Source organism: Gymnogyps californianus, chromosome 6, assembly GCF_018139145.2.
Source record: "Gymnogyps californianus isolate 813 chromosome 6, ASM1813914v2, whole genome shotgun sequence".
Classification (NCBI taxonomy): domain Eukaryota; kingdom Metazoa; phylum Chordata; class Aves; order Accipitriformes; family Cathartidae; genus Gymnogyps; species Gymnogyps californianus.
In genome coordinates, this window is record NC_059476.1 from 4,176,430 (window position 1) to 4,198,753 (window position 22,324).

A 22,324-nucleotide genomic window follows, 5' to 3' on the forward strand; every position below is an offset into this window, starting at 1 on the left:
ATCCTCCCCGCTGCTGCTGGGCACCGCGGCGGGGCTCCGCTGCCCCCGTCCGCTCCCGGCGCGGCGGCGGGCGGAGCAGGAGAGCGGAGGTGGAAGGGGGGGGGGGGGGAAGGATTAAGTTGTGGTGGTTTTTTTTTTTTTGGTTGGGTTTTTTTTTTGTGTGTGTGTGTGTGTGTGTGTGCGGTGTGCGAGCGGGTGGCGTTTTTAAGGTGGATCTCCGGCAGCCAGAGCCCGGCGGCGGCGGCGGTGGTGGATGCGGGAAGGGATGCGGCGTTAAAGCGCGGTGTCGGCGGCCGGGCCGCGCCGAGCCCAGCGGCGGCGGCGGCGGCCGGGAGCAGGTAAGGGGGGGGGGGGGGGGGGGGGGGGGGGAGCGGGCGGCGTCCGGGCGCTGTCGCCTGAGCTTCGTTCCACGGAGAGAAGGACAAGGGAAGGCGAGGACATCTTTGCTTCGATGTCCCCCGGGCGAGCCCGCGATGGGGATGGAGGAGGAAAAGGTGGTGGTGGGGGGGGGGGTGGGGGGGGAGGTGTGTGTGTGGGGGGGGGGGTGATGGTGGTGGGAGGCGACCGCGCAAGTTGCGCGGGTGGCGGGCGGGCGAGGAGCGGCGGGGTGAAGTGGGAAATCTTTTGTTGTGCCGGGCCCCGCATTGTTTACTTAGTGCCGAGCGCCGCCGACAACATCTGCCGGTGGATTAGCGGGGCGGCGGCAGGAAAGTTTGGGCGAGGGGAACCCCGCTGCGCGGAGCGGCCGCCTGCTCCGCGTCCCCCGGCCGCCGCGGCCGCGGCGGCCGGGGGACGCGGAGCAGGCGGCCGCGGTGCGCTGGTTTGTTATTTATTTTTTTGGGGGGGGGGGGGAATGTTGTGTTTTTTAAACTAATTTTTAAATTTTTCATTTTGAAAAAAAATTATTTTTTTTTAAATTTTAAATATTTTTAATTTTTTTAATTATTTTTTCTTTTTCTTTTTTTTTTTTTTTTGGAAATTTTTATTTTGGCTGAATAACCGCACTCGCCCCGTCAGTCACTTAGCAACTCTCCGGGCTTAACCCGCGGAGGTGCGCGGTACCGGGTGTCCGCAGGGCAGGGCGATACGCGGGCCGCGCCTCGCTCCTTCCTGTCGGAGCCGCGCTCCCCCCCCCCCCCCCAACACCCCGCGGGGCTCAAAATACTAAATTTCCCCAATATTTATTTATTACATTATTCCCCCCCCCCCACCTCCCCGGCTTGGAAATTTTAAACCTTCCGCCGATATCACTAGAAAGCAAAAACCCGAGGAGCTGCGCGGGTGCGCGGATTTACGCGTGCTGCTCTGAGCTTGTTCTTTTCACCCCCCAAAAATACATTCCCCCCCCCCAACTTGCTGGACTTGCTGAGGGGGAAAGAATAGCCTTTTGTCCTGCCGAGGGACGTGCCTCTAAGGTAAATCCTGGCTGGGGCTTAGCGCTTGGTACTTTGCCGGGTCCCATGGCTCTGCCTGGCTGTGCGAGGGAGGAGGAAAGTAGGAGATGGAGATCTCAAAGTAGTAGAAGTAATTTCTTCTTTCAGCTACACTTCTCCGCTGCCTTTGAATTGCCTGCAATGAATGTACGTAGCTCTAATTGAAGTACTTTAATCATTCACACTTGATTAAGTATACCGTGACCAGAGGAGAGGAATACACACGGCTCCCTAGAACGTGAGGGATGGTATGACATTTTAATCCCGTGTTTTAAAAAACATTAGTGAAGCAGGAAAAACGATAGCCGGTGACGGTTAGGTATAATGGACCGTTGTTTTCATACAGATGGTGGCTTACCGACGGGAATGAAATTGCAGTTATTGCAGATTTTGGGGGGGGGGAAGGCGCGTACTTTTCAGTTTGTTTAAGCAGAGTGAACAAAATAATGATAGACGAGATGCCTGGTGACAAAATGCTTTTGTTCCTGTTTCCATCAGTGCATAAGGGCGCCGACCTGCTTTAGCATTCTTTAAAGGTCTCTTTACCAAGGAAAATTGAAGACGGTCTCATTATAGGAGAGTGTGTTCGGAATACTATGAGGTATTTATGAATTCAGAGGTGATTGTTGAATCGCAGACATTTCAATTACGCATCCTGTAGTAAAAAAAAAAAAAAAAAAATCATTTGTGGCGATGTGTTCTGTAATCTGTTATTACCATAAAGCTGATTTGTGCTCGAGCTCCAGAGCTGGCTGAGGGAACGGGTTCGTCCACGGGGCTCGAATCTTAAACAAAGATTTGTATTCTTCGCCTCGCAAAACTTTCTGCTGCCGGGGCAGCCTGAAGTTCCTATAAAAGCGATTGTTTGGGAAACGTCAGCTCGCGTCAGTATTTTTCTGGAAAATCTGGCCTTGTAAATGCGGGGCGGTATTTTTAGAAAGGAGCTTTTTATTTTTGGACGCGTTGGGGAAACCCACCTGGTAGTGATTAGCGGGGAGCGGGGACGGAGGGTCGCTTCCAGCGGCGGCAAACCCGGGCGCATCTGGGGGGCTGCGGGCAGTTAACTCACTTGATCCGAGCTCTTCCAGTCGTGGACAATCAAAGTATCTTTCCCTTTAAAAGTCATAACCAAATATTTCTAAAACCGAATAGAAAATAAAGATAGTTTAGGCAGAGCGGTGAAACACTCCTGTGTTTTGAAATGTGGATTGCAGGAGCGTTTGACTTCTCATTTTTCCCCTAGAATTTCACACTGAGATGCTTCCTCGGTCCGGAGTTTCACTGTCGGCTTTATAGCGTACAAATCGTAGATGATGTTTTCTTGCGGTCGGCTTCCCCTGGTTTTAAGGTAGTTTTCCTCCTCGCCCAGCTCGTTTGGGATCCCCGAGGTTTGGCCGGACAGAGCGGCTCCGGAGCGTGATGCCCTGCAGTTTGCTGACAGCTCCCTCTTATCCCGACCCGCTTCTTGCGGGTAAAGTTCTGCCCTTTTCCCCTCGTGCTTTTCCTAGATGGAAAACGGTCAAAGGAATTTCCCCGTAGCAAAAACTGTGGCACAGACTGTCGTCTCTAGTGCTGTCGTTCCAGTACAGAGACTTGTCGCTGGGGTCCAGTGATAATATTCCTCGTATCAGGAAAAACATCAGCCTCCAAGTATGAGGTCCCAGGCACGAGTTGGAAGTAGCGCACTGAAACCTTTGGCCAGGAAAGTCGATTTATCCATCAGGCTTGGCAGCAGTTCAAATAAAACTTCTTCAGTTCAACTGACTCTGGTAAGGATATGTACTTTAATGAAAAAAACCCTCTGAATCTGGGTTTGCCCAACCTTTTGGAAAAGGTAGGTTAGTTTTCACTGGTTTTTTGGTGCTGTTTACTAGCTGTGGGAATTGAAAGTGGCTTCGTGTTTAAGCGGAAGAAATGGAAGAGCTGCTCTAAACGCAGCACTGGCAATTTGCAAGTGTTTTGTTAAAATCTGATGGATGATGCTGTCTCATAAAATCTGATAGGTGTCATATTTACTCCTCACATCAGATCTAGCAAGTATTCCTTTCTTTGCTTGACATTCTAGTTGTAGTAAGCTAAAGAAGTGGAGAGTGGAGCTGCTGGTGAGGAGCTCTTCAAACCGGGGTGATTACACCTGCCCTAGAAATTAGGGATTTTTCAGAGTACTGGGACCCCTTGCCCCCAGCAGTTTCCCTTCCCCTAGATCTGTTTGTAGCTCCCCCCCCCCCCAACAAAATTACACCTTTTTGTAGGTTTGGTTGTTCTGCAGTGCTTGAGAGCAGCACCCTGAGCCAGTCTCCTAGCTCTTGGGGTTTGGATACAACAGAGAGTAAGGAAATGTGATACGGATCTTAGTAATTTTTATTACTCCTCCTGCTCCAATAGGAATTACCGTTTTGTCGTAAGAAGGATAAAGCCCTGAAATATCTTTTATTTCCTCGGCACAGACCACTTTTAACTCGGAAAATGAAAATTATTCTTGCGCTAAGGATGTTTAGATTATAGGCTCTGACAGGAGGAATGGCATCAGGGCTCACAGGCGAATAAGGACCGTGCAGCGGGGAGCGCGGGGTGGTTCTTGGGGTCCCCTCTTGCAGGGAGCAGTGAGACTTTGGAGGGGAGGTTTTGGCAAGTCACCGCCGGTTTCTCTCTTGACTGGGACAACACAAACATTTTGGCCGGGAATTGGTGTTTTCTCCGCCGCCGTACGTGATGCTGGAAGGTGTAATTCCAAAATGCAGTTTGTCATGCCCAGGTACGCCTGCGCCAGCTCTCATTCCTTCTGCCATGTTCCCGTGGTTCGTTTTTTTTTGTTCCTTCTCCTTTGCCAGAGGAAATAAAATAAAGATAAGTTTTAGGTGAAAGGATGAAAACCACCATGACCATCCTTTGCCCCAGCGAGGGCATGGAAACCAAACCTTCTTGTTGTACCGTGCACATCTCCTTCTGCTCAGCCCCGTTGTGGTGAGGAGACCGTGATCTTTGGCGTTTTACAGAGTACCAGGAAGGCACCAGATAACATTTTCTGTGAAGTCAGCAGGAGTTTTTGGTAACAGAGCACAGAGGAATCAATTGTTATTTATTTAGTTCTACAGTGACCAATGATGCTTTATGAGTGTGCACTCCCCTTTCTTGCACCCTGAGCCCTGATGATTTCTTAAGAACCAGGAATTGTTTTCACAGGAATAAACATCTGGAGTTTTTTAAATTATTTTTTGTTTCTCCTCTCTGAGGTGGTAATGCTGGCGGGATGTCGCGTTCGGGAAACGTGATGGTGACATTGCAAAGAGAAAGATGAAGACTTCTTGTTCGGAAAAGAGGTACTGGACTGTTGAGAAACAGAAATCCCATTTTGTCATGTTTATCTTCAAGGCAGGAGGGGCCCGAGTCCAAATTTGCTCCAATCTCACCTAGACTTGACGCCCTACTTGAACTTTCTGTGTTGAGACTACGAGATAACCCCTGCTGCACGGGCTTTGGGGTTCGCTTTGGTCGGTTGGGTTTGTTGTACTTGGTCTGGTGAGGGGGGAGCACGGTGGTGCTGCCCGGGAAGATCTTGGTGGTCCTGCTGGCAAAGTCGGTGGTGTTTTTTTGCTCTGTAATGATTTGTTAGCGCCTGCGTTATATTATTTGTAACTTCCATGGGATTATTAAAAAGAAATACAGCTGGAATAGTTGGAGGGGAAAAACGTGTGGTGGAACCAGAGTGGCCTGATCGTTAGCGTCGACTTCGGTGGACCCGTCAACCCCTCACGGAGGTCATCAGTGCTGCTGTGTGGCAGGGTTGCCAGCTTCTGGGATTTTTATGGCGTTTTTAGCCCATCCTGAAATTCCAGCCAGGAGCAGAGCCTGCTCCGGGGGGATGCCGGAGGCTCGTCCCTGCTCTGCGGTTTTGCCGGGGGAGGACAGCGCCCAGGGATGCCATCGCCTTTCAGGGTCCCCCCGCTCCACAGCTGACCGGAGCTGTGTGCGCTTGCATTACACGGTTATTTTGGATAATTCAGCTTTGTTTTTCAAATATATGGTCTTCTGGGTGGATCAAGGTAGGCATCTTGATAGGCATCCATAAAGTCCCATCTGTTCTGGGACTTCACTGTAAAATGCAAATAAAAACCAAGTTACTCGAATACATAAGTAGTAGATTTTAATTATTAATGACTTGTTCCTCCAACCTTATCTGGCAGTAATTTCATGTATGCTTTAAGCCAATAAAAACCAGTGGTCCTGCTGAAAGTAACTGCCCCGCTTACTTCTGGGCTTCTGCCCATCCCTCCCGCCAGAAGTAGGTTTTATATGGTTAAAGGAACCTGCTTGGGTGTTGAATTTTGGGCTCCGCTTCGCCCAGGTCCTCTCCCTAATCCCCACCAGCAATCTGAGCAGCCTGAGATTAGGAAGGACCTTTGCCACCACGATGGCCAAATCAAGGTTGACCAAATCGCACCCTTCTACAGTCTACAATCTGACAAATCTACACCCAGGTGTAGAAAGGGCAGGGTACCTTGGCTGTGAGTTTTTTGCGGAGATGCTGGTAGGAACCTCGCTGAATTGATTTTTCACACGAGGACCGCCGCGGTTGCTCCCGTGTACATTAACTTGTGTAATGTTGTCAAACACTCAGCCACTATTTCTTTGCAACAACGCATACCAATTATTACTTAAATAGACCCCTGAAGCACAGCGCGGAGGGAGAATGTGTGGATTAGAGACATAATATTTACAAGGAGCCAAGTCTTTAATGAGACCAGGAATAATGCAGATGGATTCTCTGTTGCTAAATATAACAGATATGTAATGGATGCTGCCTATCATTCTTTTTAGCGACCCGTTCACTTTGGAAAAAGAACAGCTTCTGTGCTGAGGAGGTTGGCACAAAATTGTAGGAAATTCCAAAATTAGCCTGGCTTTTGGTTATTATTGTAATAACTATAACGTACGGCTCTGCAAGGTATAGGCGACCCTGGGTGGGAGTATGGTTGAGCCCTTTTGAAATGCTGGTGGGCTTTGGGAAGAGCGATGGGTGTACAAGGAGTGCAGGATCAGCCCCGAAAGAGGCGGAAGGAGGAGATGGAAATCCAGTAGTTTCCACGCAGCTGACACACTGACGGAGCTGATAGCATCATCTTTAGGGCAGAAAATAAACAAAACCGACAATTAATCACGCGGCTTGCTCCTGCGCAGATGGTGGGTGTCGCGCCGTGGGGTGCGATGAGCTGTGCGGGTCCTCAGCCTGCCTTTATGGATATTCCGGTTTATATTTAGGGGAAGCGGCCACGACACGGTCCCTCCCTTCTCAATAAACAATTCCCTTTTGGCCCCGTTTGTGCCTGCTGGTGTGAGCACGGCGGCAGCGCTGCCATCGAGGTGATCTCCTGGCTTTCCTGCATCTTTGCTGTTACAGCATCCCAAGCGTGCGAGTTTGCATCCACATGCGTACCTGCCTGAGGCTTCCCCGAGGTGTGAGGTCTCCGTGGCCGCCTTATTCCTCTACCGGTGATGCACTAGGAACGTTTTGGGCATGAGGAGCTCGTGGTTTATGTCCCAGATAAAGTTTTTAATGAAAAATTGGCCTTCTGCAGGCCCCTTTGAATAACTGCATCTTGGCTTTCCTCATCAACTCTCCTCCTTGCTTTTATCAGCATACCCTTTCGTTTTATGATGATATATGGGGGGGGGGGGGATGCCCTTTGTGTTAGGTGGAGGGAAAACCCTGTAAATTCCCCTTTAAAAACATGCTAGGTCAAATATAAGAGATAGTAGTGGTACCTGTAGAGCTGTCATAAAGTGTCAACTTTTTTATTATTTTAATGCTGAAAACCAGGTTTTGCATGAGAGGGGATGTTGGAAGAAATCAGCAATTTAAGCAAAGTAATTAGGTTAAATACTAGGCGTTACACTTAAAAGTTGAGAGACTTGAGCTTTGCTGTAATTAGTTGCAAATGAAATTAATTTCAATTCAATATATGGAAAAAACCCCTTTTCATCAGCTTTCATGATTTTGCAGTTATCTGAAGTTCCATGATCCCACGGCACAAGCTCATGTAAGTTTTGTATTTGCCACTTGTCTAAGCTAGTAGCGATTTTCGTACAGAAATGGTATGGTGCAACATTCAAGCCTAGAATTAGGATACCCAGAGGTTTAGTACTGCAATACCTGTGCTAACTTCAACGTTTACCCTTTGCTAATAACAGCAGCGTTTCTCAGAAGAAACACCTATTCTACCTATTTGCCATTCCTAGAAAGAAACAAGATTTTTTAATATGCTGTAATATTATTCCTCGGTGAAGCACCAGGATGCCTGTGTGTCTGGCAGCCCCGTGGCCAGGGTCAGGCAGGGCTGTGGCGTGCTGCGAGCGCAGCCGTGTCAGGGCACCCAAAGTGGCAGTGCCTGTCGTGTTTTCAGGCAATTCTGTATTATTCTGACATATTTTTCCCATCCGTAATGTTTGAAGAGCAGAAAGCATAGATCTGTATCTCTCTATCTGGACAACAAAAGCTGTGAGCATTAGAAAGAAGCAGCGTAGACGGATTTCAGGAGACAAAGTGCAATTTTAGTTTTGTCTAGCCAAAAGTTCAACATATTTCTTGAATTTGTGCTTTCTTGGAGGTGACCCAACTTCACTAAGTACTAGTTCCAGCCTTGCTTGGAGTATGAAATCTCACTCACGTTTAGCCCCAGGCAGTGAGGTTGCGGCCAGTGATTTTTGTTGCGGTTGTTTCTGAAAAAATTTTAGTTGACTGATGTATCAGAAAGAAGAATCTGGCCAAGTGGGTCTCTGCTTGCCTGCTTCACCTTCAGCCATCACCCTTCCAGCCTGTGCTCCGGGTTGTTTAAGGTGCTGGATGCCAAAGTGGGGTGCACAGCCCTTAGGATACGGTCAATGTCTGCACCTCCGAGTGCCCGAGAGGGGAACCGATAGCAGAGAATAGAAATCGGAGCTTGAGGAAAGAGGCAAAGGGATGCAGAGAGAAGCTGCGGCTGGTAGTGATGAGACCAACCAACAGTTTGTAAAATATTAGAAATAAAACTAGGTTACTAGGTGAAGTTAATAGAAAAGACAAAAATTTTTAGACTTTTTGGGGGCGGAAAAAGTAATGATATGTTTAGACCCCTGTTATGATTGTGGTAGAAGTGAATGTTAAACAGCAACTGCTTTAGTCAGACCTTTGTACATCAGCCCCCGTATCTCTCGCTGAAGAGGGTTACAGGGTAAACTGAGCCAGTAATGTGTATTTTTTTACTAAGTCTTGAAATACTGGAGAATTCCCTGTGAACCGTAGCAATGCTTCTGTTGTATTATTATAGAAAAGCAGTAAGCAGGCCAGGCTGAGTAACACAGAGCTGTCAGCTTAACGTGAGTCCTGGGCAAACGATTCGAGTCGTTGGTAGGGGACTTGTTTAATGAAGGAGGGAGGGACGGCGATGCACTCAGTCTCCATCAGCACGAGCTTAGGGGCAGCCCATCCTTTCGAACTAACTTTTCTTTTTTCATTTAAAGAGCTCGTCGACGGGATTGATAAAAGTAACTGCGGGGATTGTTATTTACTTAAAATTCAGCAAGAAATGCAGCTTGGTACAGTACCGCTGTTTTGGCTGGGGATGTGCAAAAGAGTGACTGGCTGAGAGCCAGCAGAGTGTCAGCTCTTAAATACAGTTGTAAAATCAGAAATAATTTCCAAACATCCATTTCTCGCAGCATCTCTGAGTGCTCGTTTTTGTCCTTATGCTGCTTAACGTGTTTGTGAGCAACCCGTGATAAGGCGCAGAGTCACCGTTGCTAAAGCTTGAAATGTCACTGAGATTGGGAGAGTGGTAAATAATGAAAAGGAATGACCGCTGGTAAAAGCAATTTGTATTGCTTGGATACAAGCAGGTGATATTTCTCAGATGGCCAACTGTAAATTTCTCGCTCTAAGAGCAAACAACACAGGCCGTACCTCCAGGATGCTGTCTGGAGAAATCATGTCTTTATAGAGGAGCAAGAAGTCACGAGCGAGCGCCGCTAACGTGATATTATAGCCAAAGGTCTTGTGTGCTCCTTGCCGGCGCTGGCAGGCGGCTGCCAGGCTGGAGAGGGGACGTGGCAGCCGCCGTGTCCCCGGCGCCTGTCCAGGAGGGTCTGCGGAGGGCTGCGGGAACACCGAAGGAGCCGGGAAGGGATGCAGGGGAAGAGTCCAGGACCTCCGTCCGCTCGACTTATGCAGGAGAGTGTTGGAAGGTAAATTGATTAAGGCAATTAGTGTTGTCATGGGGAAAATAACTTGAATAATAAAGAGCTCTTGGGTCTAGCAGGCAGAGTTTTAACAAGACCCGATAGCTGGAAGGTGAAGCCAGGGAAAGGCTAGAGCTAAGGTCCACAGTTTCGGCACCGTTGATGGTGGAAGAGGCTGCTGAAGGTGCTGGCAGTTTCTCTACCTTTGGAAACGCCGAATTCAGGGATGTTTGTTCATTGACGTAAACAACGCTCAAGCAGGGATTAGTTTAGGTAAGTTAGCGTGCAGTGCGTCGGCTGGAAAATCACGGTGGTCTCTTCTGACCTCAAAATCCATGAAAGCCCATGGTTTAAAAGAGAGCATCCAGATGTTTGCAGATCCCAAGCACCAGCATTGCGGATTTTCTTCAAGAGGATGACTTGCAGAGAGGAGACCTGTATCTGAAGGTGGAGATTGCAGGATGTGACCTTTAGTGCTCAGGAAAGATCGTAGGTTTTTAATTTTCCCATCATTTCCCTAAAAAATTCCTTGTATCCCTTGCCGGGATGAGTTACCTCCAATGTCAACACCAGGTACTTAGCACCAGATAAAAAGTTAGTAGGCGCCACGTTAGCCTGTACTATGGCTAATGCCTGGGTGAGATGCGAATTAGTTTAGGTGGAGGAAGGAAATGAGGGAGGATTACTTTTTTTGATAGTTGTGTGCTTTATCTAATTGTGCAGAATTTGTTCAAACTCCGAATCAGCTCTTGGTAGCCATGGGACATCAGAAATAAGTCCAGCCCTGGTGGGAAACTTCTGAGCAGAACAATACCGACAGGAGTGCAAGCGGATCAAAACAGGCCAAACCCAGATTTAAAAATTAATTATACGTTGCTTGTGTCGTAATTGGAACAAAACCGATGCGTTTGCATGCAAATTTATTTTTATTTTGAAGCGAGAATGTACAGCTGGATGTTTGCAGATTTACTCTGCTTTTAGGTGAGTTTTCAGGTCGGTCTGTCCGTCTCATCCATCATTCATGGATGAGGTTTGTGGGATCGCTGGGCTCCGGTCTGTGTTGTGCTTGAGTATGCAGGAGCTGTCACGGCAGGAATGTTGTTTCAGATCCCCTGTGTGTGTGTATATATATACACACACATATAGGTATGTATCTGCTGGGTTTACAGTGACTTTTTAGGTCTAGAAGTTGAATATGTTAAAAGCCAAGTTGCAAAGAAAACAGGGAGCACGTGAAGACATTAGGCAGTGCGTGGCAACATTTCATAGTTTATTTGGCCTGTGTGCTGGCTGATCTCTGGGAGCAAAACTGGAGCAAAATAGGAATTTGTTGGTGCACTTGAAAGCAGGATAGTAGGATGGGCTCACGTGGTAACACAGCTTGGGCTAATGCTGTGAATTAAGGACATTTAGATGTTTGGCTTTGTATGATTTAGCTTAAACAAACAAACATCACATTAATCTCATTACTCAAGCAAATGAAATAAACCTTTAAGGCACTTAAAACGTGCTGATATTAGTTAGCATCAGACCAGTGAGACCCGTTTCCAGACAGCACTTCTACTCCTGGGCGTAACGTTACTCGCCTGTGTAAATACTCGCAGAATGGGGAGTTACTCTGGGGGTGGCGGTGGGGCTGGCGTGACTGGATGTGAATTTAGTGGGAATTGCGGATGCAATGGGAATTGCACTGGCCCGGCTGGGGAGAGCCGGGGGCACAAAGGGCGAGAGTTTTTTTGCTGCTGAGTACCGGGCACTGTTCACCGCGTTGGCACTAGGCATCCATGTCTCTGCCTTGCTTCTTTATCCTTCCACTGTAAAAGATGCGACTGCAAAGGTCCTTGTGGGGAATGTAATAAAAACCCCTAAAGTTGTCGTTAAAAGCTATGTATTCCTACGCACCATGTCCTTACATCGCTCTGGTAGCGTAATGGAGGTGACAAATCTAAGCCTGGAGAGGTTGGTGATTTTTTTAGTGTCCTGTGCATTGCACTTTCTTTAGAGGAAAACATAAGAATTTTATTCACTTCGACGTGTTAGGCTAGCCCAGGAATTTTCTATTGTCTTTCAGTTGCATTTGTTTGGGCTTCGGTTAGGCAGAGAAATGACTGAATGATGTGTCATGTTTATAAAATCAAGAGTACCTAGCTATTTCCATACAGATCTCTTAATAGTGATTAAACACAAAATAAAGCAGAATCCATCAACAGTGATATTCCCATAAGCAATATTGTAACTTGTATGCAGTGTAATTATATTTTGTACACTTGCCAATTAAGCAGTTACGCTTTAGAGAAAAATTACTTTCAAGAGAGGGAAGAAAAGTATCACAGTAAGTCAAATAAAATATACATGTGTTAGAGGGTTTTGTGTATGCAGCTGAAATTTTAAAATTTCCTGCTGTGTTCAAGTTGCAGTACGCGTGACGGTACTCTGTGTCCTGTAGCTTTTTGGGGACTGGAAAATAGCAGATAGGGAAAAAAGGCATAAAAAATATATTGCTTCCTGGGATAGCTATGTGCCATATGAAGCTGAGATGCTCAGGCGGTCCTGCTCTCCATCCTCGCTCCTGCCGAGCTCCTGCCCGCTCACCCTGCCCCGCACGCTGCCCTGCAGCAGGAGAAGGTGTGGGTACCAGCCGGGCAGGCACCTCCAGCTCGGGTCCCTGAACCCCCAAAGCCCGGGGCGGCCGCCCCGCAGCTCACAGCCGCTGCAGCAGTCGCCCCTGCTTCCCTGGTACGTCTTGTCTTTCCCCGTTTTGTTGGCTGGTGCGTTGGAAAAGGGCACTCGGAACGGCGCGTGTCGGGCTTGGGCTGGTTTTACTCTGTTTTCAGTCGGTTTTGCTCTTGTTCTCAGGGCAGTCATCTTTTCACTCCCCACCCGCTGCAGTAGCCCACCGCACGATGGCGTGGGACCGGGCTGAGCCTTATTTGCGATTAAAAACTCGCAGACTAACCCTCTTCCAACAATTCATGACTTTCTTTGCTTCACCTCCCTTGACAGTAATGTCGCCCACAGCACGGGGAGTATGAAATGTCTGCGTTTAGTTAACAAATTGATGTTTGCCTGTAATTTCAGTGACCATCCTTTGGTATCTTGGATACCTTCAGCGGTTAGACCTGCTTTGAGGAGTTGTGCAGAGCAGTCACTGAAGTGGTCGTTTCCTTATACCTAAGGGAAGACAGTCTTCTTTTCCTCTGGGTAGAGGTGTTTGTGCATGCGGTGGTGGGACAGGCACCCGATACCCGACGTTGTGTCGGGTGAGCGATGCCATGTTCACGTGCCACAAGCCAAGACTGGAGTGCCTGAAATAACTTGCATGGAAGTATCCCCAAAAACGCTGGTTTCCAGCGCGTGGCCAGGCTGGGCTTCCTGGGAATTACAGGGAACTCTGTAACGCCGTAAGGAAGTTACCGCAGTACTGTTACTTGGCGAACAGGCACAGTATCGGTTCAGGATCTGTGTCGTGGTTTAACCCCAGCCGGCAGCTGAGCACCACGCAGCCGCTCGCTCACTGCCCCCCCACCCCTGGGATGGGGGAGAGAATCGGGGAAAAAAACCTCGTGAGTTGAGATAAAGACAGTTTAATAGGACAGAAAGGAATGAAAAACAATGATAATGATAATAATAATATGACAATAGCAATACTAAAAGAATTAAACTATACAAAGCAAGTGGTGCACAATGCAATTGCTCACCACTCGTTGACCGATGCCCAGTTAGTTCCCGAGCCGCGATCTGCGCCTCCCAGCCAGCTCCCCCAGTTTATATACTGGGCATGATGTCATATGGTATGGAATAGCTCTTTGGCCAGTTTGGGTCAGCTCCCCTGGCTGTGTCCCCTCCCAGCTTCTTGTGCCCCTCCAGCCTTCTTGCTGGCTGGGCATGAGAAGCTGAAAAATCCTTGACTTAGTATAAACACTACTTAGCAACAACTAAAACCATCAGTGTGTTATCATCAACATTATTCTCCTACTAAATCCAAAACACTGCACTATACCAGCTACTAGGAAGAAAATTAACTCTGTCCTAGCTGAAACCAGGACAATCTGGTTACTTCTCTTTCTTAGTGTAAACTCAGTGCAAGGTGAGTGTTAGGGAGTTGAAGCTGCTGATAGAAGTGATACGAGATTTTTTTATTATACGATGATGTCTTTATTTGAGGATTTCGGAACGTTTTGTGGAGCATAGGTGGGTTAAATGAGCTGGCTGAGACTATGCTGCGTGTCTGAAACGGGGAGAGGGGAGCCCCGTGGCTCTTGCTCCCCATCAGCTGTGGGAGCCTCTGCTCATACAAGATTTCTTCTGGGTTTTTTTCCTCTAAATCACTAAGTGTATGTTTTCATCAGTAACTCACAGCACTGCTTCAAAAATCACTTTCTATCCTACAGAATTAGGAATAGCTCACTTTAAATGTGTCAAACAAATAGATTGAAGTAAAAAACCAGCCCTCAAAAAACTCAAGGTAAGGTCCGCTGGGAGGAAAGTGCTACAGAAGACTTTTCCTCGTGTTGTGGCCGGGGGCCTGGCGGCTGTCCCTGCCTCGCCGTAAGCCGAGGGACGTGCCTGGCGCCGGGACCGGGCTGCTGTGCCGGGCTCCCCTCCTGCCTCCCCGAGCCAGCACGCGGCTGCAGCTTGGGTTCGGAAACGGCGTTTCCTCAAGTCGTAGCATGTGTGTGTGTTGTGGAGGGGAGACGTTTCTCAGCAATTTAATGAACTGACGGTGGTCCTCGTTGAAGGATACATCAGCGTTTTCAGTGTAATCCTCTCTTATTTTAAGGGTTTAACCAGCCCAGAGCATAGTCTTCTATGATGTGCATCTTTCAAAAAACAAGCTAATTTTTTTTTTAAAGAAAAAGCTTTCAGATAGTTCTGACGTCCTTTCCTGAACTCTCTAATATAAAAACAATCTGGTAAGTCAGATTAAGAAGGAATCCAAGCTAACCAGGTGTTTGCTTTTGAGGTGTGGCTGCATTTGGGAGGCACAGGGCTGGCAAGGGCCGGCACTGCCGGAGCCGTGTGAGCAGGGGCTCCATTTGACACACCGGGCTTATGCACCTGCAGCCTTTGAAATAAAACGTTTGTCGTCTAAACTGCTGATGTTTTAATGTCTGAGTGTGCCTGGCATGGTTTATTGTTTCAGTCTTACAAATCTGCACGTTTTCAAAGACTTACAGGAGGTGTTTGCATGTGAAAGCTTGTGATGAGAGTTCAGTTTGAAGATGACAAAATAAAACAGTAAAATAAAAAAACCTTAAAATAAGTGTGATATAGAATAGGGTTACCAGCTGTCCTCTGTCTCCCATTTTCCTGGACCCTGGCTTGCAGCATCACCTTCCCGTGCAGGTTGTGCCAGCTTCTGCCTTTCCCAGCTGCGCTCTGGGGAGGATGAGGATGCTCTTGGGCAGGCCACCTCTTGCCCGCTGCATTTCCATGCCCGGTCTCCGGTGCCGGCGGTGAGTCTCTTACCTTTTTGCTTCTGACGCCGTCCCTTTGCTGTGCAGTACGAAGTGCCAGATGGAAATTGATGACTGCAGGGTTTTTTTCCCCTCAAGTCCTGTGCATTCGGTTCCTCAGGAGGCTGGCAGCCGAGGCAAGTTTATTTCTGTCGATTTATTTTTAGCCTGATGCTTCTGGCCCCGCTGTTGACGCTGGCTGCCACTTTGCAATCCGCTGGTGTGGAGCGGTGTAACACGGCGAGTCCGTGTCTGTGTGGGGGTTCATTTCTCCGGGGCATTTACCTTGCTCGTCCCCACCGTGCCTGCGCCGGTGGGTATGACCATCGAGCTCCGTCCCTGCGCACAGCAAGCAGGCGGTGTTTGGAAGTGATGAGGGCTAATTACGGGACACAAGCAGCAAATTTCGTGGAGGGTAAAATAAATGTTCGCTCCACATGTCCTGCGTGGGTGCACTTTGCAAAGTGTTTCTTGCCTTTTTTACTGACTTTGTTACAGATTAATTCCTGGCTTTATTTGTAGCTGCATTGCTTCCAGCAAGTTTGGGGGAATTGTCCCGGTATTAAAATCATCTTTTTTTGAGATCATGCACTTCATTGCCTTGAAAACTGTACCATGAATCATACTAATATAAAGTGAGTCTAAATTGGATTTGGCATCACTTTTTTCCACCAGCCTAGCACTAGCATGCCTTCTGCTCAAGATGCAGGACTTTGGTCGAGTTGAAGAGTTTCCTTCTCTTACCTTGGGTTTAACAATGCCTCATAACCTTTCCTCCTCTCCCTCCCACTGGCCCGAGCCTCTCTGCTAATTTTAATTTGAGAAGAAATAAGCCAAGGTATGCTCTGGGTATAAGGAGATGATTATCACAATGGAATAATTCCATTTTGGTACTTGATTTGATTTGTTAGCTAGAAGATTAGTCTGAAAGCAGAGAAGAAAATGAATGCATTGTTGACTGCAGGAAGTTATTTATGAGTTTTTACTTATGTTTAAAGGAATTCCCCTTGTGACTTAAGTAGCAGTGCGATTTATGGCCTTTCACATTGGGTAGCTGAATAAATAAATAGAATAAAGACAGGAAGAATAAAAAGAAATGGTACCAGGTTTTGTGGGTGTAAAGTTTCTGTTGCGGAATGCAGGAAACGATGGCTTTCAAAAACCCAACCAGACGGATCAACCAAAATAATGCGTGCGTTGCATTGGAAAAAGAACGTGATCCCAGTGTGTTTTGCATTAATTATGTTACGGCAGGAGAAATGCTTACGTACTCACACGCTCTGTATGGGGTTTGTGTTATGTTTCTATAATTTTTCCGTAACTGTCTTCATGTAATATTCCTTCCATGGCTACTTCTCCTATTCCTGCTTCCACAAATCAAGCAAATAGCATGATCCAGGAGGGAGAAATGGTGTCTCTGCTGGACATCTAACGTTGGGAGCTGCTGGTGCTATTTAGTGTGGTGGTACTGTGGCAGGTGGAGACGGAGGAGATGGAGGAGGACGTGGGTGTGCTGGACACGGGTTAGGAAACACTCAAGAAGTGAAGGGGCTGCTTGGAGGTGGAGACAGGTTTGGACAGGACTGCCTCCTGCGGAGAGGACTTTGCAGCCGTCATTGGAAAGCTCACTTGTGGAAACTTAACTGAGAAGCCAATCTGAGTGGAGTTAGCGTGTCTTCTGCTGCTGTCGTAGAGGACATGAGGTTGGCATGGCTCTTCTGCGGGCCGGCCTCCTGAGATGTGACTATGTGCCTGGGTTGCTCATGCGACAGAGCAGAGTCGCTAAATACCTGTCTTCCCGAAGCAGGCTCTTAGCACCAGACGCATGTTATCCCTTGACTATTAGATCTTGTCACTCCATACTCGGCATTTCCATGTCGGGTCCTGGGTCAGCAGGGTGCAATAAAGTGGAAATAAAGGCAAACCTCCTGCTCTGGCTCTGGAAAACGTCGGTGACAAGTGCGCTGATTCTGTCAGAGGAAATCAGGGATGCTCCTGCGCCTTGGAGCGGCGACGGGGGCCAGGCTCCGCTCTCTGCTGCGCTGCCGTAGTGATGCTGATTTACACCAGCTGGTGATGTGGTCCAAAATTGTATTTCAGAGTAGCTCAGATGTAGATCAGACTCGCTGCGCTTTCGGGAAGCCCGCTGGGCAGGTTTCGTGCCTTTTCCAGGTGGTATGTCCTGGTGTTGGCAGTGGCTGGGAAAAAAATGCCAGCCAGAAAGCAGCCCACTGACATCTCCCAAGGCTTCATTTCATGAGTATAACCTTCAGGGTTTGAAGGTATTCTCCTCGGGGGAGAGGCCCACTTGCAAATACTGCATATACAATGTTTGGTGGTTGGTTCCTTCACTCTTTCTTTGGAAAGGCAGAAAGGGAAAGGAGTCCTGCCTGAAGTCCAGACCACTCGTTTCTGTGGACAAAACCTGTAAGAAGACCTTACAGAGGCTTGGAAAATACCGTGGACTGACTGAAGTTGATTTAAACATTAGGAAAGCTTAACTCTTGTGCTCCCCAGCACTGGAGACCAAAGGGATTGGTGGGAGTGGACTCCACAAATCAGTGGGGATGGAAACAACCAAAGCTGAGATGGTCCCATTTACATCTCAGGTGTTTGGTTGCTCCTGCATTTGTGTACTACCATGTATAAAAGCAACTGGGTAAGCAGAGAAGCTGAAGCAAAACACAAATTCCTTGCTATCCCAACACTGCAGAAGAGTCTTGATCAAGGAGCACTCTCCAGGTGCAAGGAATGGGAATAATGCTGCCTCTGCTAGCAAAAAGATTCATTGTCTTTGTGGGAGCTGGAAGAATGATTTGGACCTTGGACAGGGTAGAGAACATTCTGTGCTGTCAGGTGCTGAGTGCCATCACCTTGGAAGGTGTTGCTTGCCGTGTCTTTCAAGAGGCTGTATGAAGAAATGAGCTTTCACGTGCGGTGTTGAGTTTTATCTGGGTGCGAGTGGTGTGGTGGATGTCCTCCGGTGGCCCAGCTCGCGTGAGTCGTACAGAAGACGTGATTTAGGGGAGCAGTAGAAGGAGCTCGGAGGGGTGGAACGGTCTTATTTTGCGTACTTGAGAAACCCATCAAAAGTGATGTGCTTGACTACAGTATTGAACTTTCACTGGTTTTATTTAAACAACGTTTATGACACTGATCATCAGTGTTGTACGAGCAGAAGTTATTGGTAGATCCATAACTGGAGAGCAGCTGTTCACGGAGGGATTATGTATTGATATTTGTTGTTCCAAAGGGGGTTTTTGGGAACCCCCCAAAATCTTGGACGCCCTTTGCGATGGGTGGTGGTGGAAGGGTAGAGGACTGGGGGCAGTCACTTTGTTGCCCCTCACAAGCTGAACCCACCAGCGTGTATTTTCCATGGTGGATGGGCAGGTATGGGATGGAGGGGCACCTTGGGGAGCATCGATTGTCACGGGCAGGGGTGGGCGGTTGGGCGTTGAAGCCCAATGCAGAGTTCGTCTCCATCCTTAACTACATTAAATTCATTTATGGCGTGGTGATGAATGTCACGCATGAATCCTCCAAGAAAATGGTGATTGTGGTCCTGGCTGTTTCGGGCAAGCTTGCTTTGGACGCCTTCTGTGGTGTGATCAGCACAGAGTGCTGCCAGCGGGCTGCGTTGTGTCCCCGTTGCCTGGCACTGACATGCTTTCTGCAGTACTAAGAGTCCCTTTAGTAATTTTCTGATTTTTAAATACTGAGTGTAAGCTTTAGGAAAGCCAGAGTTGGTGGTGATGGTGATTTATGTTACGATGGCCGTGCTGTAATTTGCTGTGTTATGCACCAGAAAGTTGAGAGCGTTAGGATAAAGTCTTTCAGTAACGTGCAACAAATTCTCATCATCAAGGAGTAACTGTTGTATACGTTGTGTTGAATAATTATAGAGTACAAGGAAGATTTGATACAGGAATTGTGGCTTAATCTCCTGCACTTCATTACGTTTTCCCTGTGGTGGTAGCAAGAAATGGGAGGTATATTTTATTTTCCAATTTGAGTATGCCTGCTCAGGATGGCCTTGCTCTTAACGTTGCTTCACGGGGGAGAATTTACAGTGGGGATTTCCATTAATGCTAATGAGAGCTATGCCCATGCACTTCACTGGCCTGGTGACAGGGGAGGAGAAATAATAATTAAATTCTTTGTCTTCTAAAAAAATAAAATGACCCTAAAACATCCAGTGTGTCAGTGGGAAGTGAGTGACAACAGGATCTGCCATCGTTGCTGCTCTTGACCATTCACTGGTAGCTGAGAGGGTTTTCCTTTCTCCCTCTTCTCTGTTCCTTAAAAGAAAAGGGAAAGGAAAAAAAAAAATCCAGAAATGCATTCTAATTGGGGAGAATGATGAATAATCTAAGGATAGATATTGTGATTATAAAACAAAACATACAGGTTGCTAATGTAAAGTTGTCTGAAATGAGTTGCAATGGGTTTTCTTCATGCTTATGATTAATACACTCTTCCATTTAAAGCCATTAGGTATAGTGCTGCACTTGATTTAAAGTAAGTGCAGTTAATATTTTTGGTTATAAATTTCAGGCATGCTGGTAAGAAATCATCAAAAAGTACAATTCTTCATGTAAAGCAACCGCAAATTCATATTAGTCCCCGTACAAAACGAGGCAGGTTCTCGTGCAGCTGGATTTTGCTGGTTGGGAAGGGCTGGTTGTGTGTCGGGGAATTACAGTGAGCACGGCGTTAGTAGGAGCTGTTGTGACACATCTTTTGTAGGGGAGTCTATCGAAAGGGAGTGAGGAAAGGGCTATACTTAATCAGTATAAATGTCAGTAGCATATTTTAATAAATTCTTGATTTTGCTTGGACTGTTTGCAATTGCATATTTAAAAGGAATCTGCCATCCCCTTTTGAAGGTATGTGACATTTAAAAGATCTGTAAAGAAGATTGGTTTGACAGCTTCAAATTACATTTGAGAGAGTTTTTTCCTTTCAAAACAGAAAATGAATACTTCCTATTCTAAATGTCACTGCAAAGACATAAACATGTTTAATCAAATTATATATTTAATTTATGTAAAATGTAATTTTTTATTCATGCAAGAGACTCACTTGTTACATTTTTACCGTCTCCAAAGCTTCGCAAAGTTGGTGAACTGCTGAATCTCTTGAATAAATCACTGCTCAACAATTTTTCAGAGTCTTCCAAAATAGCCGTCGGCTTGTTGTTGGATCTCCCCGCTTCCAGGTATTTGTGTTTCGCCTCGGGCTGCCGTGCTGCTTTCATTAGCAGAGCCGAGGAGTTGGCTGGGTCTTGCTGAGGTGAAGGCTGCAACTCTGACGGAGGAGCCGGGCTGGTTGGGGTGGTGCTGGAGGACCTCTGGGGATGCCCTGGGCTTGTGGAGCCACAGCTGTGCACCAAGCTGGTCACTCGTCCTCTGCAGCGTCACAGAGGGTGAGGGCTGTTGACTGTCAGCTTGTATGCTCTGGGACGGTCATTTTGCAGTGAACCAAAGTCACCGTGATGAAGCTGCTGGGCCAAAACCGTGAAACCTCTCCTAGGGGAGAGGAGAAGCTGTTGGATTTGGTGCTCTGGACTCCAGCTTTCATGGCATATGCATCAAGGGCAGATATCTGCAACAGCCCAGCAGCTCTCCAGAAAATAAGGAGCTTTGGCTCCTGGCAGGGCTGCCGGCCTTTCTGTGCTGCCTTGCATGAGCTTGCTGGAGCAGCTACCTGTTCATCTCTGCCTCTGCCAGCAAAACCTCACGGGCTGGAGCTGCAGGCAGCCAAGCCAACAGTCCAGCGCCGGCTGCCTTCGAGGACGGGCTGCTTTTCAAGAAAGAAGATGGAGCGGTAATCCCGGGCGAGTCCCCAGAGCAAAAGCCTGCTTTAAGCAGACGTGTGTCATCAGGTGGTGTCACCCGGCTCAAGATGGATGGGCGTCTAGGGGCTTGGGCTTTCTTGCTAGGAGAGGAAGCAATGGAAGAGGAATCAACATCAAAAAAGCAAAACCAGGGAATTCAGCTATTTCGCCTTGTTTCTATTTTGATGTCTGCAAACTTCATGTATTTGCTGAGCAAATACAGATGCTAAACTCATGCTTGTCCCAGAAAAGGTCGGAACTGTTACGTCATACCTGCCCAGGGACAAATATAGTAGGGCTTGTCAGACCTTTGAGCATGCCCTGTTGTCTTGCATCCATGTTTCAGGATGACCAGGCAGGCTGCGGGTTAGCTCTGGCAGACTGGAGGGTGTTATGCAGGTTCTAAAAGCCAAGAAGCAGCAAAGTTCCAGTAGTCGTGTTACTGGAAGCCTCCTCTGAAGGAGGAAAGAGCAGGAGCTGCAGGCATCTCTACTGAGTCCTGGGCTGACAGTGGAGAGTCTTGTTCGGGCACTGGGCTTGGAGAAATGTCTTGGTTTTGAAAACTCTAGCAATACCTTCCTTTTCCATTTTTTCAATCGCATCTATAATTACAATTAGTAATTCTGGTTTAAGTGCTCATGGATCAGGGAGAAGTTATGGCACTGGATGTTAACTGCAATTAACCACCACTGCCAGGCAGATCCTGGTTGAGGGCAGACCCAAACTACTGGGGACGTAAAGGGTTGGGATACATCAGAAGGCATAGTTTGATCATTTATTTGGTAGGCAGAGGTACTCTCAGTCTTTCAGAGAAGGCACGGGTGCACAGCAAGGACAGAGCAAGCAGAGTCAGTGTGAATGCTGGAGAGCAAAACTCAAAAACCTGACGCTCCTCAGGTTAATCCATCCTCTAGCAGGAAAAAGTGTCACAAGTCTTTCATCTAGGGTAGGTCGTGTTCTCACGATCTTCTAAAACTTCTCTGTCCTCTTCATGTTCCCAGCGGGTATATTTGTGTATATTTATTCACGTAGAAGATGGCCAAGGCAAAGCAAGTTAAACGAGGATCTTGCATGCAAAGATCCGCATCCTGGAGCAGTCCTGGAGGCTGCTCCGTGTAGACATGGTGACTGTGGCAGCTCTGACCATCAGGCCTCCCTTGAAGGGGAAGACTTTCTTGGGTAAACCCAAAGGTCTGGAAGAGTTTGGGTCTCTCAGCTCTTTTTTGCTAACAGTGAAGAGGGGTTGAGTGACTGAAGTAATATTGACAAAGCTGTAATTTAGGTAATTAGCCAGCTGTCATGTGTATTGAAAAGGACAGGGAATATTTCTTCCCTGGTTTGCAGTTTTCTTAGAAGGGAAAATGTATCCGGCTGAAGATACATAG

The 22,324-nt window shown here is 47.5% G+C and overlaps 1 protein-coding gene across 1 annotated transcript in view; it reads left to right on the forward strand.

The window, feature by feature from the left end:
- Positions 1-269: 269 nt before the first annotated feature.
- Positions 270-22,324, forward strand: part of CTBP2 (C-terminal binding protein 2) — a 143,713-nt gene continuing 121,658 nt past the window's right edge. The window contains exon 1 of the mRNA XM_050898735.1: positions 270-338. The gene's annotated coding sequence lies outside the window, so the exon portion shown is untranslated. The remainder of the gene's footprint in view (positions 339-22,324) is intronic.